This window comes from Salvia splendens, chromosome 18 (genome assembly GCF_004379255.2).
Source record: "Salvia splendens isolate huo1 chromosome 18, SspV2, whole genome shotgun sequence".
Lineage (NCBI taxonomy): Eukaryota > Viridiplantae > Streptophyta > Magnoliopsida > Lamiales > Lamiaceae > Salvia > Salvia splendens.
Genome location: NC_056049.1, coordinates 13,729,204 through 13,746,791, shown reverse-complemented (window position 1 = coordinate 13,746,791; position 17,588 = coordinate 13,729,204). Strand labels below are relative to the sequence as shown.

Genomic DNA, 17,588 nt, shown 5'->3' with positions numbered 1-17,588 from the left:
TGTAGTTCTCTAGAGTTCCTGGACCCAGTGATCCAGCGGATTTAAGGAGCGTTGTCTCTGGACCGAGCTTTGCATTAATTCTCATATGTGCACACTCGCTTACTCCTGAGTCTAGTCATTCGACATTAGAGTCGAGCGAAGACCCACACTTCAAATGGCGCCGTTGCCGGGGATGGATGGCGTGCTTAGTGTTAGTGTTCAGAGTCTGTGGTGTAAATAGTTTTGATTTGTTTTCTTTCTCTTTTGTTTGCAGTTTATGAGCAGAGGCTCAAGATCTACCTACTGGAGCAACTCATCTGGGTGGAAACACGGCCAGTTTGATTGGCGGGTTAATGATACAGTCTCTACTGTGACCACCAGATCAGGGTTCACCACGGGAGGTCCGTTTCCGAGTGAATCCACTAGCGACGAATCTTGGACGTCATCAGGACGCGAAGATCCAGAATCACCACCCGAATCAGAAACAGAGTCAGAAACAGGGGAAGCAGAGGAAGTAGTCATGGCGCAGGTGGTAGACCCGGATCCAGAAATCGGCTCTCTCACTGCCCATTTAGATGGAAAACCAGCTCAAGCTATAGTGATGAATCCACGCCAGAGGACTATCGAGATCAAGACAAACGTACTCGGCATCTTGCCGACGTTCTCTGGGCGTAGAAATGAGTGTCCGTATGAGTTCTTAAATGAATTCAGTAAGTTATGTGGTATTCAGAAGAGGCCGAATGATGCAACAGAGGAGGATTATCGCCTACAAGCGATTCCGTTTACCTTGAAGGGGGAAGCTAATACGTGGCTATTGAGGTTGCCTCCGGATTCTATCCGCACGTGGAGGGACTTCAAGTTAGAATTCTTAGATTATTTCTTCCCATCCAACAAGACGAATGCACTTAAGAAAGAAATACTAGAGTGTAAGCAAGATTACGATGAATCGTTGAGTCAGTATTGGTCGAGATTTAAGGGGTTGTTGGATGCATGCCCGAATCACCGAATGATAGAGGCAGAGACCTACTCTCTGTTTTACGAAGGAGCCACTCCCGAGTCAAAGGACTTAATGAACTCCTCGAGTGGGGGAAATTTCACAAGAAAAAGGGGAAGTGAGGCAAGAGAGATCCTAGGGAAGTTGATTGACGCTAAGAAGGCGTACTGTAACACCCCCTACCCGATCGGCGAACGGTCGAATAGGAAATGTCACAATTACGGTGCCATAAATTATGGTCAATTAAAAACCAAACTTAATTCATTAACCTATCAGCAAAAGTTCCAACACTATTTACAAACACAGCGGAAGCTATTACAAATATTCAAATACTATACATGCCACATCTAACATAAATTGACACAAACGCCGCAAGCAGTGATCAGTGACCCACCGAGGATGCAGTGCTGGCGAAGAAACGAAAGAAATATCCAAAGGAATCCACGATCCAATTAACCTGTAGCAAACTCAACACTTCAGCCACAATTCTCTAACAATCAAAAATCATACAACTTAAATTCTTATTATTATATTTACCAATCATTACCGCATATATCATATTATTATTGTCTTATTAATTTCTAACATAAATTGGGCAACATCTCCTCTATAACCAACATATGCCCAAAACCCAACAATAGGCAATACAGATAATCAGACCATCCATTTCGGATGCATACAGATAATCCCGGGAACAGACCACCCATAGGGTGCAGATCAGACAGATCAGATAACAGACGATCCTCGCTTCGGTTATCCAGAAGACGAGAGATCACAGATGATGCAGCGCTGCTGTCCTATGGCATGCCAATTGTACCCACAGAATACACTCAAGCACGGGGCGTAAACACCATCAAATTTACTCATTTTCATCTCAATACATATTCTCAATTATTTCTAATATAACACATCGACAACTTATTTTCACACCATATCATATCGAATTTATAGATTAAATTCCGACATTCTCAAAATCATCCCAGATTCCCAACAACACAGACAGATCATACCTCATCACAGATAGATAGATAGATAGATAGATAGATAGATAGATCAAGCATCATCACATTTAATCATATTTGTATACATCTCATCATCATATATCATTTATCATATCCTTCTTAATGCTCATTTCCACATTATCTACAGTCACAACCATATTCTTTCCCTTTTCACATCTCATTACCAAATCTTTCAATAATTCATCATATTCTCATGTTTTACTTCACAAGTCTTTTATCACATAATTACTCATAATCTACTAAGATAATAATATATCAACACAGACAGACAAATCAGACCTCATCACAGATAGATAGATCAGACATCATCACATTTAATCACATTATTTCCATCTCCACAACGTATACTCTTTGCACATATTTCATTATCAAATCAATCAACAATCCATCATATTCTTATATTTTACTTCATGAATATTTTATCAAGTAATTAATCATAAATTATTTAGACAATAAGTCACGTAATAATCACGGAAAAACACGTAAGAGAATTAGGCCATTTAAGTGTTGAGCATGCTACCTGGATGACGTTATTTCCAAACCTTTCCATTCGACATTTCTTCTTTCGCCGATCCTTTTTCCTTTCATTTGCTAACATTTGGGTGTAGCTACCTCATAGAATTATAACACAAATTAATTTATCGAGAAATAATATTACTATAAGCTAAACTCTCCCCTTTATCCTCATCTAATATCCTAGATGAAAGTAATTCCATGATCTACCAATTTACTTTTAATATATCAACTACATTGGACTGTTTTCTCGTTAATGTTATGTAATAATTTAAAGGCTTTAGAGGCGCAACCTAGTATTTTCAAATACCCTTGGAAGTTTAGTTTACAAGGCAACAAAATTCACTCAAAAATTCCTAATGGGTCGAGAGATATTCTCCTTTCACCACAGACTACCAAAATCGAGTAGTTTTGGCAATAGTTTCTACACAATTTTTATAAATAATATTTGTACTCTTTAATTAATCACAAAATTCAGAGAACAACTAAACACCTTATAGTTAATTTCGAAATTATGGAATCAAGTTTTCATCGACCTTAAATTCCCTGAATATTTCGGATAACACATACCAAAATATGACAGTACCAGAATTTTGACAGTTCGTAGTTGTATTGTTATACCAATTTATACACATAGTAAACGAACTCCTAAATTCTCCATACGATTCAGGGATCCTCTAGACGCATCATAGTTATTATAGAAATTGTTAAACCAAAGATTTAACATATATAAACATGTTTAATAATTCAAACTAGGAGGCGGTAGAACAGAGGGTTTGATTCTAATCAAGATTTATCTCAATTCATATTTAATCATCTTTTAAATATTCATTTCATCTATTGGGAACATATAACACCCAAAATCATATACTTAAGGTATATTTTCAGTTCCATTAGCAATTCTAAAAAAAATATTTCATAACTTCAAAATCAAGGATAAAACATGTTTTAGGGCATCTAAACGTAACATATTCTACACTAATACAAGAATTGAACCATCATTTGTTCAAACACCTATCAAGGAGGATCCCTAGTAGTTTTAAAGTCCAATATATATATTTTCAATCTTCAAAAACAACATAGAATGAAGAGCTACCTTGATTTAACACCGATTGCGCGATCGGGTATTCAATACGTTGAGAAACAGAGCTAAAATTTGAAGATGAAAGCTTGGAACTCCTTGGCTATGGAGGACACGACTTTTGGGATGAAAATGAGGATGAATAGTGTTATTTTTGGTTTATAAAAGTGTCCCAAATTATTAATTAATTTCATGGTATTTTTGGTGTACAAGTGGCATTCATCAAATCATGCATAGTTATTTTATTTTCTCTAGATTTTTCTATTAACTTTAAGGCATATTTTGAAGTCAAACATGTCCAAAATGCTGGAAATTTCGTGCCCTATGATTTAAACAAGATATTTTATTTTATTTCATGTGAAAAGACGATTTTGCCATTCTACCGTATTCTATTTATGATTCCCGATTCAACTCCGATTTTCTTCTCATTCTCACCCTCACTATACTTCTAATACTTACTTTTAATGCTACTTTATTCCTTATTCCTTGTTACTTATTTGGCTCTTTTTTTTGTTATCGAATCAACCACATATAATTCGAAATAGACAATTTTAACACAAACCTTATCTTATTTATAATATAACTCATATATTATTTCTAATAAATAATTCTCATCACCTTTTATCCTTATAAAAATTATCAACAATATTTTATCGACTATCATTATTTTCAATATCGATTTATTCGTCGAAAGCCCTGAGTCGTTGATTTCTTAACCTGAACCATGAATTCGTCTAGAGTTATTTTTGGGATGTTACACGTACGATAACCCTAGGAATGCAGTGAGAAGAGGATCGGTGCATGCTGTGAGAGAACAAGAAGATGACAAAGTCGAAGCAAGGATGGATAGGCTCGAGAAGGCTCTTTTGAACGCGATTGAAAAGGCGATTCCACTGGCTTCACAAGGGAAGGAGAAATCTCCTGGTCCAGGAGATAATCAAATTCAACAATATTACGGGACCCAGGAAGGAGATTATCAGGCCCAGGTCAATGCAATGTGAAGTTGGAATCCCGATGGGAGCTGGAATCCAGGGAGACAGAGAGATGCGCCCTGGAGAAACCATCCAAATTTCAGATTGACTGACAATGAATAGAATCAGCCGGCACCGCAACAAAGTCAGCAGTTTGCACCTCAGCCCGAAAGACAAGGTAATTGGTCAGGAAGGAATCAAGAGGGGCAGGGCAACTGGATTAATCGGAACCAAGGAGACCACTCGAGCTGGGGAAACAGGAATCAGAGCAGTCAAGGAAACTCTTATGTACCCCCACACCAAAGGAATTTTCAGAACAATTACCAGGGCCAAGGAAATCAATACAATAACTCTTCAGGCGGTCAAGGAAACGCTCGTCAGAATCAAGCAAGTGGACCGACTCTAAGTATCGGCCCAGGACCCAGTCAGCCACCGAAACCACCAAAAAGTATCGATGATATGGTGCACGACCTCGTCAGTCCTCAGCAACATATGCAAAACAACCTGCAATCGAACAATGACGTAGTGCACAAGCTTCAAGATGCTCAACAGGAGCAGAAAGCAGCCATGGATATGCTGGCTAAGCAATTGTCCCAGATAGCTACTTCTTTGTGTGATATGAGGGGAAATGAAGGGAAGATTCCCGCCTCCGTAAGGCCACCGGACAGAGCTAATATAAGTTAGATTACCTTGAGATCCGGGAAGGGATATGATGGGCCAGTGGTAAGAACAAAGGAGGTGACAGATCCCAAGGAAGACAGGGAAGAAGAGGATACAATTCCTAGGCCAAGACACTTGGAGGGAGGAAGTCCCTTGGTCAAGGATGACTTTAAGACAGGAGATTTAGAGAAACCTTTGCCTAGATCAACTGAACCATTCTTCCTCGATCCAGAGCCGGAGTTGGAAGATGAGGCAGTGGGAAAAGAAACTGGAGAGTTATCAGCTGAAAGTTCTACCGGAGCAGGGAAGCGACTGAAACCCTTTCCAAGTCGGGGGGAAGCCAAGAAACAGAAGGAAGAACCGGTAGACTTCATGGACATTTTTGGGAAGTTGGAAATCAATCTGCCATTCTTACAGGCCCTGAAGATGCCAGTCTTTAGCAAGTTCATCAAGGAATTTATAGCTGGGAAGGCTAGGCCCAGTGGGAAAATTCTGATAGGCGAGAACGTCTCCGCAGTGATTCAGAAGAGGAAGATGCCTTCAAAATGCAATGACCCAGGTATGTTCACCTTGCCCATCTCTATTGGTGATGTGAGAATCGAGCACGCTATGTGTGATTTGGGTGCGTCGATAAATGTGTTACCACTTTCCATATACAAGAAATTAGTGGGGGTAGGCATGGTAGACACGAGGGTTGTGATTCAACTGGCGGACAGGTCATGCATCTGTCCTGAAGGGGTGCTTGAGAATGTGATAGTCAAGGTACATGACTTCTTGTACCCTGCTGATTTCCATGTGATTAAGATGAGTGATAATGAGTCTGCAGAGTCGGGTGGAGTACTTTTAGGGAGACCCTTCCTACGTACCGCTAAGACTATCATTGATGTTTTTGATGGAACAATTTGCCTTGATTACAATGGGGAGAAATACACATTCAGCATTGATGAGGCAATGAAGAAACCTCTTGACGTTGAAAATTTGCATGCTATAGATGTTATTAACCCTTTGGTACAAGAATACCTTGAGACGGAATTAATGCAGGAACAGATTGAGAACTCCGAGATGAGTCATGCCATTGATAGAGAAGTGGCCAGTTGGTGTCAAGCAATGAACACAAGCGAGTTATCAGATGAGAAGCTAGCTGAAGCAATTCTAAAATTCTGTGCAAATCCGGAGCTAGCTAGGTCAAGGAATACACCTTATGTGGCGAGTGTGGAAGGTTCTGCTGGGTCGAGGAAGGGAATGACAACGGAAGTAACAGAGAAAAATCCCTCGCCCCAGGAAAAAGATGTTCCCAAGAAAGAGTTGAAAACACTTCTACCAGGCCTAAAGTATGCGTATCTAGAGGAGAACGAAACTTTCCCTGTGATTATCAACAGCAGCTTGACCGAGGAACAAGAAGAGGGACTGCTGAAGGTAATCCAAAGAAACAAGAAGGCTATTGGGTGGACACTCTCTGACTTGGTAGGAATTAGTCCAGATTTGTGCATGCATCACATCCGCTTGGAGGAAGGAGCAAAAGCCTGCAGAGATCCTCAACGCAAATTGAATCCTAACATGAGGGAGGAAGTGTTGAAAGAAGTATTGAAACTACTTTCCCTAGGAATCATTTATTCCATACCAGACAGTGAATGGGTGAGTCCAGTCCATATGGTACCCAAGAAGTCAGGAATACAGGTGGTCAAGAACGACAAGAATGAATTGGTGCCCACCAGACTAGTTACTGGGTGGAGGATGTGCATCGATTATAGGAAGTTAAATGAAGCGACCAATAAAGACCATTTCCCTCTACCTTTCATTGACCAGATGCTGGAGAGGCTAGCAGGCAAGCAATACTTCTGTTTCCTAGACGGGTATAGTGGGTATTTTCAAATCTATGTAGATCCCGAGGACCAGGAGAAGACAACTTTCACGTGTCCTTTCGGCACGTACGTTTACAGGAGGATGCCGTTTGGCCTGTGCAATGCGCCATGCACTTTTCAGCGGTGTATGATGAGTATATTCTCGGATCTTTTGGAGGACTGCATCGAGATTTTTATGGACTACTTCACTGTGTACGGGAATTCATTTGACTCATGTTTGGCTAGTTTGGATATAGTATTGAGAAGGTGCCAGGAAAAACATTTGGTTTTGAACTTTGAGAAATGCCACTTTATGGTCCCTGAGGGAATTGTCCTTGGGCACGTAGTCTCGGAAAGAGGTATACAGGTAGACCAGGCAAAGATTGAGGTGATCTCAAAACTGCCTTACCCGACGAATCAGAAGGAGGTGAGAGGATTCCTAGGGCATGCAGGATTCTATAGGAGGTTCATAAAAGATTTCACAAAAATTGCTGAGCCACTCACCCACTTGTTGCATAACGATGTTGATTTTGTCTTTTATGAGGAATGCAAAAAGGATTTTCAGTTGTTAAAAGACAGGCTAGTAGCTGCGCCTATTATTAGAGCGCCCGACTGGAATCTACCCTTTGAGATTATGTGTGACGCAAGCGATTATGCCGTGGGAGCGGTGCTAGGTCAAAGAGTTGATGGGAAAAGCAATGTGATCTTTTATGCTTCAAAAACGCTGAATCAAGCTCAGAGAAATTATGACACTACTGAAAAAGAAATGCTGGCGGTAGTATACTCATTTGAGAAATTTCGCCCGTACTTGCTTGGGTCGAGGGTGATAGTCTTCACCGACCACGCGGCTATAAAGTACCTGTTGGCAAAGAAAGAATCCAAGCTGAGATTAATCCGATGGGTGTTGCTTTTGCAGGAATTCGATTGGGAAGTCAGAGACAAAAAGGGAACAGAAAATAAAGTAGCCGATCATCTGAGCAGGATATTTCAAGGGGAGACCGAGGAAGCAATACCGGATGCATTCCCAGAGGAACATTTGTACTACTTAAAAAAAATTCCTCGACCTATCAGCTGGGAAGAGATTATGGTGTTAACAGGTCCAGGGGATGCCGAAAAAGGGAAATGTCATCAAAACGCTGAGCCATGGTTCGCAGACCTGGCAAATTACTTAGTCACTGGAGAGGTGCCCAGTTCGCAAGTAATTTCCCGGGCCTAGAAGATGAAATTGAAAAGCGAGGCCAAGAACTATTTCTGGGATGACCCGTATTTGTGGCGAATGGGAGCCGACCAAGTAATCCGGAGGTGTATTCCGGAGTGGGAACAGAGGGATGTGCTGAATCATTGCCATGCCCTAGCTTGTGGAGGTCACTTTGGACCTAGGAAGACCGCAAGGAAGGTGTTAGATAGTGGTTTTTACTGGCCTACATTGCATAAGGATGCGTTCGAGTTTTGTCAGAATTGTGAGAGGTGTCAACAGACTGGGGGAATCTCCAGAAGAGATGAAATGCCGCAAGTACCGGTGATCGTTTGTGAAATTTTCGATGTTTGGGGAATGGACTTCATGGGTCCATTTCCATCTTCATACGGGAATACATACATACTAGTGGCAGTGGATTATGTTTCGAAATGGATAGAAGCCAAGGCGACCACATCTTGCGAAGCTAAGGAGGTATCGAAGTTTCTTAGAGCTAATATCTTCAATCGGTACGGAGTGCCCAGAGCTATAATATCTGACAATGGGACGCATTTCCGAAACCGGACTATTGAAGCTTTGATGAGAAAGTATGGCGTCCACCACCGACTGTCTACACCTTATCATCCTCAATCTAACGGCCAGGCGGAAATATCCAACTGAGAGATAAAGGCTATACTGGAAAAGACGGTTAATCCGTCTAGAAAAGACTGGAGTAAGAGGCTTGGAGACGCACTATGGGCTTACCGGACGGCATACAAGACGCCTATTGGGATGTCACCATATAGGCTTGTATTCGGCAAAATGTGTCACTTGCCCGTGGGAGTAGAACACCGAGCATATTGGGCGGTCAAGGAGATAAACATGAGACCCGAATCTTGCGAGGAAGAGAGGAAATTGCAGCTGCAGGAGTTGGAGGAGCTAAGGCTGGAGTCATATGAATCGGCAATGTGGTACAAAGAGAAAACAAGACTTTGGCATGACAAGAACCTCCGAGTCAAGGAATTGCAAGTTGGGCAGAAAGTTCTCCTATTCCAATCCCGGCTCAAGTTGATGCCTGGTAAGCTGAAGTCCAAATGGGTCGGACCATACACTGTTGTGAGTCTTCGTGCAAATGGAGCAGTAGAGATCCAGGGAAGTGCTCCAAACTCTACTCCATTTCTTGTCAATGGCCATAGGGTGAAGGTATTTAGGGATAATTTGGAGATGTGTGTAGTGGACGAAATGCCACTACGCGCACTCCCTGATATCGCCTAATCGGTCTGGGAAGTGAGTGTTCTTAGAGAATTTCCTAGGTCCAGCATCCAAGAAGTTTTAACATGTCCTGACCTAGGGAATCTTGAGAACACTTGAACATAAAATGTAAATATTTAATCGCTTTCTTTAAAATCAAGAAAAACCCAAACAAATCAGAAAAAAAATAATCTTCCAAAAATATTTTCGAAATACTAGACTCCTTAAGAAATGTTTTTGATACTGTCATACCCTAGACCCGGGGAGTCTGGCGTTTCAAATTTTTTTTTAGTTTAATGTTTTTCTCTAAGTGTGATTTTGCAGAAGGAAGTTACTTGGGCAGGGAATTGAGAAGTAAAATTTTGGAGGGAGTTGGCACCGGCTCGGATTTCAAAGGACACCTTTATGGGAGGCGTACAGTCGCTGGCGTCATGCCTGCAAGCCGCCTGCAAAAACAGTCCTCGCCCATACTTATCGTATAATAACCGTGCTCTTTTATTTTTACTTACTTACTCTCTCTCTACATCCCAAATTCTCTCTAGGTTTTCTTTTCTAACCCTAATCAAAGAAGTTTCCGTCCAAGTCTTTGTCAAAAAAAAAAAATTTTCTGCAGAATTCTCCATGGATAACAAGCAAAGTGCCAGGAACACCTCAGGATCCGCCGATTCAAGTGCGGCGGCGTTTATGGCAGACATGCTACAAAAATTTGGGGGACCAGAAAAGGCGATGGAGGCGTTTGCCATGTTCGCGGCTGTAATGGGGAAATCCGTACCAACCGCCTCAACATCCTCCGCACCACCACCAGAGACCGTTCAAGAAACCACCGCTGAGCCGGAGGCCGTCGCAGAACCCACTGCCGCCGTTTCAGAACCAATCGCTGCAGAAACTCGCGAAGACGAAGCAGATCTGGCCGCGGGGTTGGAGCTGTTGGCCGTAAGTGCACCCAGGTTAGGATCTGCCACTGAGGGGGAAACCCCTGTTTTAGAGGATAGAGTGGTTGGTGTTTCTGAGGGGGAAACCCCTGTTACTGATAGCCGTGTTGAGGGGGAAACCTCTGTTTTGGAGGAGTTTGTTGAGGGGGAAACCCCTGTTGATGGAGTTGAAATTCCAGAGGGCAACGAAGCCCTAGATGCTGAAAGAAATGTGGAGGTGGAAACCCCAGAAGTGGTTGGGGGCGACGAAGCCCTAATTACTTAGGAAGATGTCAGAGAGGGGGAAACCCCTGAGAAGTCTGCGGGTACAAAAACCCACGATTGGAGAAGGTTTGGAGGGGATAGAGACCCCTGTTTATTTTTCAGGGGCAACCCCATTGTTGAACGAGGAAGGAGAAGCCCTCGGTGCTGAGAATGTCCAAGAACCCGTCGATGTCGGGTTGGATTTGATAGTGGATCTGACTGATGTCCCCGAAGGGACCGATTCACCGGTTAACGCAAGGGAAGCGCGGAGACAGGCTCGTCGGAGCCTGCTTGATGAGATAGATGAAACCGTCCAGCAGACGGAGGAAGAAATGCTGGGTCTAGAAGCCACAGCACCTAAGCAGGCAGAATCTCCCAGACCGAGCAGAGGGGATAGTGATGCAGAGGAACGCCGCCACGCGGCCGAGAAGAAAAGGAAGGGGAAACAAATTGCTCCTTCCAAGACCAAGAAGGCGAAAGGGAAATCCACTGACTCTCCACTTCCTCGACCTGCCAAGGTACCATACGCTGCAGAGCCCGAGGATTCTGCTGGGTCTAGTGACTCTGAAAAAACACAAGAAGAGGAGCTCAACTTTGATCCAACTGAGATCTGGATTACAAGAGAGCTCCTGGATGAGATGAGAAAGTTTAACGACCCGAAACGCGCAACCATCCACAAGGAGAAGAGTTCCCAGGGCAAGTACGCTAAGTCTAGAAAAATGTACAGCTCATCGGAGCTCAAGCAGATCGCTTGCAATGATGAATTCCGAACTTATATAGACGCAATCGGCTTTGATTGGCTGCTCAAGCATAGCACCGCCGAAGTTCCAATCGACCTGGCAAGGGAATTCTTCTCCACCTTCCGATTTAAGTCCACCACCAATCTGAATCCTGACTCCATCAAATTCTGGCTCTTCTATGAAGAGCATGTGATGAGCATCCGTGAATGGACTCTACGGATGGGACTGCTTACGCGCACAGAGGATGATGAGGGTTTGTGGAGCGAGAGAATGATTGGTCCGCCGAAGCTGATGCCGGGATTCAAGACGCAGAACGCATGGGAGTTTGTGGCTCACCCTAGGGTAGGTCAGTTCAAAACCAGCTGGTCGAAGGCCCACCATATTGAGAACAGGGTCCTGCGATTCGCCCAGACCTTCATTAGCTACAACTTGATGGGCACAGCCAACAACGCTCTGACAACCCCCGACTTGTACTTTACTTGGTGCATGGCCAAGGGACTACGTGTTCACTTGGGCTATTGGTTAGCCCAAGCCTGCCATCAAGTGACAGCCAACCCTTCCCGACATCTTTACACATGCCACCTTCTAGGGGCTTACCTGCAACACAACGTTATTATGAAAATCCACGAGTCCTGCAGAGAAGTGAAGATGTGTCTACCCCCGGAGGTGTTCAACGTGGACTACTTTTTCTATAAGGGGCTGCTCATTACACAGGGAAGGGACGTGTGCTTTTATGAGGTTGGTCAGTCGGAGGCGCAGACGAAGCAGGAGCCTGAGATGGTGGAGGCGAAGGATACTGCTGACATGGAAGCCGGAGCCAGGATAGAAGTAGAAGAAGTAAGGAAAGAGGTTGGATGGATGAGGTCAGAGATGAAAATGGTTTTGGAGGGGATTGTGGCCCTACGGGGTAAAGGAAGGGACAGTGCTGAGGATGCAGAAGTCAGAAAGTTAGTTGAGGAAGTGAGAAACGAAGTAGAGAATGTGAGGAAGGAGGTAATTGGTGTACGAAAAGAAGTGACGGATATACGGAGGGAAATGGGGAGAAGTAGAGAGGAGGTCGTAGCCCTGAAGGGGCGTATCACCGACCTAGTGGCAGAATCGTCAAGGCGTTCCGACAAGATGGCGGAGGCCGTCGCACTGATGATGAAGATGACGAAGTGGCTTCAAGCGAAGTTCCCCGAGACACCGATGGGACTTCCTGAACCTAGCGGCGGTTCCAAGACGCCGGGTCAAGGGAGTCTAGCTGTGCAGAAGCCGCCACAAGCCCAAAGGCCTCAGACCACCCCGTCTTCCTCCTGGCCCGTGCTTTTGAAGAAAACCGTACCCCGACCCACAGACGATCAGAAGGAGACGCCGGAGTCACCGGCAAGAAAGAAAGTTAAAATGACCCAACAGACAGTGCCACCCAAGTCTGGCTCCCGCAGGGGCCAGAACCCGAATTGAATTTCCCCCAGAACCAAGTAACTTTTACTTTTCTGTCTTTTACTTTTCGTTTTTCTTTCGCTTGTGTTTTTATGTGCCAGCATGCATCGTTCTGTATATACGTGTTATACCTTCCTACACTTAGCCCAATTTTTGGTCTAAGTGTGAGAAGGGGTTGTTTTGTTTTGGTTTTGTATGTTGCGCTTTCTCCCACTTAGCCCGATGTTCGGTCTAAGTGTGAGAAGTTTGTTTTTGTGCTTTGTTTGCGTTTGTGTCTGTCGTCTGCTGTTCTTACTTCCTTTTCCCCTCTTCACTAGGATAGCTTGGGGACAAGCTTGAGTGAAGTGGGGGGGGGGGAGTAAGTATGGTGTTTGTGTTCTTTCTGTTTTAAGAGTCTTTAGGATGTGTGTTTCGCATGAGCTAGTGAGATAATAAGGCAGGTTTCCCTTAGTGAGAGCGATTGAAGAGAGAATGCATGTCAACTTTGACACCTTCTTCCTTAATAAAACAAAGGCGGTCTGAAGTTGGGACGATGGAAAAAGCCTTAGATAACCCAGTTGTGCAGCCCTACTATAAGAGCGAGTTATAAGCCTAAACACTTTTTTGTGCTAACATGTAAATTGGGCTGCCACTTGATGCTTAGGGAGTAGAGTATGAAGGAGAAAAAATGGGTTTCGGAGGTATAAGCTGGACGAAGTCCAGGAAAAGGTGGAATAAGCTGGACGAAGTCCAGGGGAGGAGTAAAAAAAAAAGAAAAATTTTTTTTTTGGAGGTATAAGCTGGACGAAGTCCAGGGGAAAAGGGGATATAATCCAGAAAAAATAAAAAAATAAATATAATATTAGTATCCTCAAGGGCAGGAAGCAATTTCAACCCGACCCAGGAAAATCAATGGGAAAAAAAAAGAGAAGTAAGAAGGAAACTCTCATAACCCAACGCATCAGTGGCATAACCTTAACTGGGGAGCGTTTTGATCCTAACATACCTGGTGAGGAATGAGTGATCGAGCGAACCTAACAGCTGGGGTGTCAATAGGCTATCTTGACGAACTGACGGACCGTTTAGGTAGAAGAGGGAAGCGGGAAGATTTGAAGACTATAGACGATCGGATTGAACTTAAGCTTGTGGGGACGGTTGCCTAAAAGTCGAACCTAGTTCATGCTTGTTTGTGTTTTGATTCTTTGTGTTGTTTTCTTTTATAAGTCTGTTTTTTTTATTTTGCCAATTGTCTAGGTCCAGGAGTCTGTTTTTGTTTTTGTTTGTAGAGTCGTTCTTGGGGACCGTGCATTGAAATTCGCCTTATTTCTTTCTCTTGTCTTTCATACTTGAGGACAAGCATGGTTTAAGTGTGAGCAGTTTGATAAGGCTAATTTCATGCATCGGTCTAGGGGTTTTATTTCGTGAAATTACTGGGTCTAACGCATGTTTTAAGCCAGGTGTGTGAAGGTTTTCGCTAGATCCAGGAAAAGAAGAGGACGCTTGCATAGTCCTAGGAAACTGGCGAAAGAGCGGACATTATGAAAGAAATTGCTTGACGGAGGAAGCCTCGGAGTTGAAGGGTAGAATAGGGATTTCTACGAAGACTCTAGAAGGCTATGTCCGCATCTATAAAAGGAAGAAGCATGCAAGCTGGAGGGACTTTCTCGGTGGAGGCCTCACGAACAGCATGTTGCTCAGTTCACTTTTCACATACTTGGTTCTAATTCGCGGAGGATCTCGGGTTCGCGCTGGGGTTCACATTTAGCTTTCCGATAGTGTTTGTGGGTTGTAACACCGTCCTTCTTTGGGGCGAAGAAACAATTTATTTATGTTTTTCTTTTCGTTTCTGCTGAATTCGCCGAGCTTCGCTGTTCGAAGCTCGGTCCTCTTTTGTTCCTGGATATTTCTCTACATTTATGCAAGTTTCGTTTCGCTTACGTCGATCGTGATGATTTCTGTCGATTGATTGTGTTTACTTGAATTCTGGAGTTGGATTGTTGGAGTTGGTTGTTTTCGTGGTTATTTTCTGGATTATTGCAGGTTAATGGTGAGATCTGGAAGAATGGAGTTTGTTTGTGGATGAATCGGGGTTTTGTTTTGCTGATGTTGTGGAGTTGTTTGTGATTGTTGGAATTTGGAGTTGATCGGAGCATATCTGTGAGAATCGGAGTTATGGAGTTGATTTTGTTGGTTGTTGAGTTCGGATGGCTTGGATCCGGAGTGGATTAAGCGTCTGAAGTGATTCTGAGCAGGAGTGTTTTAATTTTATGCCTAGCTTACGTGTTTTCATTTCATTTCACCTAGTTTATGTAGATCTGATGTATTTCCGATTCATAGCAAGTTTCCGGCGTCCAAATCTTTATATTCTGTTTGAATCTAGGAGTGTGCTCTGTTTTCTTCATCTGCGAGTTTAGTTTAGTTGCGAAGGTACATGTCGTGGTTAGAGTTGGAGCATGGGTTGGTTATCTGCAGCTTTTTACCGTACTTGCTATTTCTGGAAATATGGTCCCTACTGTTATTTGCTTACTGTTTAGCTAGATTAGGTAGTCGTTTGCTTAGTCTAGGGAGTAATTGTGTCTTTCGGTATTGATGTCTGATTCCAGTAAGTTTTCTGTGTCCTAGGTCTAGCGTTTACATTTCTTGCCTAGATCTAGTGGTAGTTTAAATCTCAACCCCTTTGCGTGGCAGCAGCCGTTTGTTTCCATAGTCTCTTAGCACTACTTTGCGAATCCATCTCTGTGGGATCGACCCCACTTCCCTATACTAATTCATAGTGTTCGGGTTGAGGGATTTATTTTTGAAGGGGAGTCGAGTGTGTCCAACGACAAAAACACTGTAGTTCTCTAGAGTTCCTGGACCCAGTGATCCAGCGGATTTAAGGAGCATTGTGTCTGGACCGAGCTTTGCATTAATTCTCATATGTGCACACTCGCTTACTCCTGAGTCTAGTCATTCGACATTAGAGTCGAGCGAAGACCCACACTTCACTAACGAACCACGATCTTCTTCTTCTTCAATCAACAAAAAGTAAATTAGCTAAACAACTACGGCAGATTTGGACAGAGCTCCTAATCATAAAACGGGAAATTAAACAAATCTGAACCAGATCCATGCAACTCGAGAGAAAAGAAAACATATCAACAGAAAACTGCTCCTACACCATGCAAACTGACATCTCAAACTAAGATCCAAACGTAAACCAACTGAAATCAGATAGATCTAAACATTTTAACACAAATCTAAACCGTCAGCAAAGATCAAACAAAACCAAATCCAAACAAAACAAGAAAACATCAGATCTAATTAAACTCTCATCAAAAACTTCATTTCATAAACAAACTTCAACAACTCCAGCTCAGATCCAAAATTCCAACTTCATATTCACAAATCGAACGACAAAAACAACTTGCAACAAGAGTTAACTAAGAGAAAAACTCAAAACAACGATGGATTCAGAAATTATCCAAGAAAGTAAAACTGAAACTAAGTAAACAATGTATCAACCCCTCGGGATTTAGGAAAACATAAACGAACAAAAGTTTCTTCTAAGATTAAGCTCCCTTCTTCCTAGACAAGGAAGAAGAGAGGGATGCAGTGGTGGAACTTTGATTTCAGCTATGGCTATCCTCCTTGCTCCATGCTAGCTTGTGATGTAAATATGAGAGTGTAGAATCAGTGTTGATCGATGATGATTTATTCTTCATTTCCTCCCCTATATATAGGACGGTTTGGGCACCAATCCCTAGGGAAAGATCCTCCTGATTTGGCGTTAATGCCCTTGCTAAAAGGGGTTCCTTCTTTTTGTCTCCTCTGACTCATCCTCTCATATCTTCATGTTGTTGGCTCCTCCTGATCAATTCGCACAGCCGCCAGGTTCAGCTGTTCCTTCTGTTTTCGCCTGACCAGTTTGCTCTCATTCTGGGCAATTTTCCGCTTCTTTTCCCAATTGATCAAGTCTCCCCAACACTTGGCCGCTCCGATGCTTCTTAGCTCCTGCACACTTAATTCACCACTTTTTTTTTCCAACATTAATGCCCCGATTAGTGTAACAACCACCATTAAACCATGCTTGAAACAAGCCCTATCAAACTGCTCACACTTAAACCATGCTTGTACTCAAGTATGAAAGAACAAAAAGAAAAGGGCAAGTTACATGCATGGTTACTTGACCGACACTTAGAAATTAAGAATAAACTAAACTGGCCCTACTAGACTCGACACATAACATATTCAAACACACATAAAAACATTCAAACAAGCATTCACATTTTCATGTCTGAAACTGGCTGAACTTTTTGGCAACATTCCCCACAAGCTCAAGGTCACTCCAATTATTTTGCAGTCTCAAATTCATCCCTCCTCTTCGGGTAGTTTGATCAGTCTGTCAGTTTGTCAAGATAACTCCTACTCTAGCCAACTGTTGGATTCACTCGGTCACTCATTCCTCACTAGAAATCTTGGGACCATTCACTCATTCATTTTGCCTTACCACTGATGCCTTGAGAGTTCGGCTGACACAGAAAAAGTTCCTTAAGGTCTTCATTTTGGTTGTAATGGGGTCATGGGATTGTAGTATGTATAGGTGAGAATCCTAGGGATTCTAAGTTTAAGAAGTGTAAGTAAAAATTTGTGAAGGACATGTGAACTTAGGAACAAAATTAGGAGCAACCTCCCTTTTACAAATGCATTCCTCCATCTTAGAGATATCCCATGGCTATTTTGGCCTTATTCAACTATTTTTCTTCTACTGGGCTAGGTTACAACTTTGATTGCCCCATTTGTTTCC

At 42.9% G+C, this 17,588-nt stretch overlaps 1 long non-coding RNA gene across 2 annotated transcripts; it reads right to left on the bottom strand.

The window, feature by feature from the left end:
• Positions 1-1,216: 1,216 nt before the first annotated feature.
• LOC121777224 lies at positions 1,217-3,846 on the bottom strand. Of its 2 annotated transcripts, XR_006045435.1 has the most exons (3): positions 3,605-3,760; positions 2,516-2,603; positions 1,217-1,430 (listed from the first exon to the last, which is right to left on the bottom strand). It is a non-coding gene; the product is annotated as an uncharacterized LOC121777224 (long non-coding RNA). The 2 variants fall into 2 exon arrangements; XR_006045434.1 differs by lacking the exon at positions 1,217-1,430 and having other exon boundaries at positions 2,364-2,603; positions 3,605-3,846.
• Between the last annotated feature and the right edge of the window lie 13,742 nt (positions 3,847-17,588).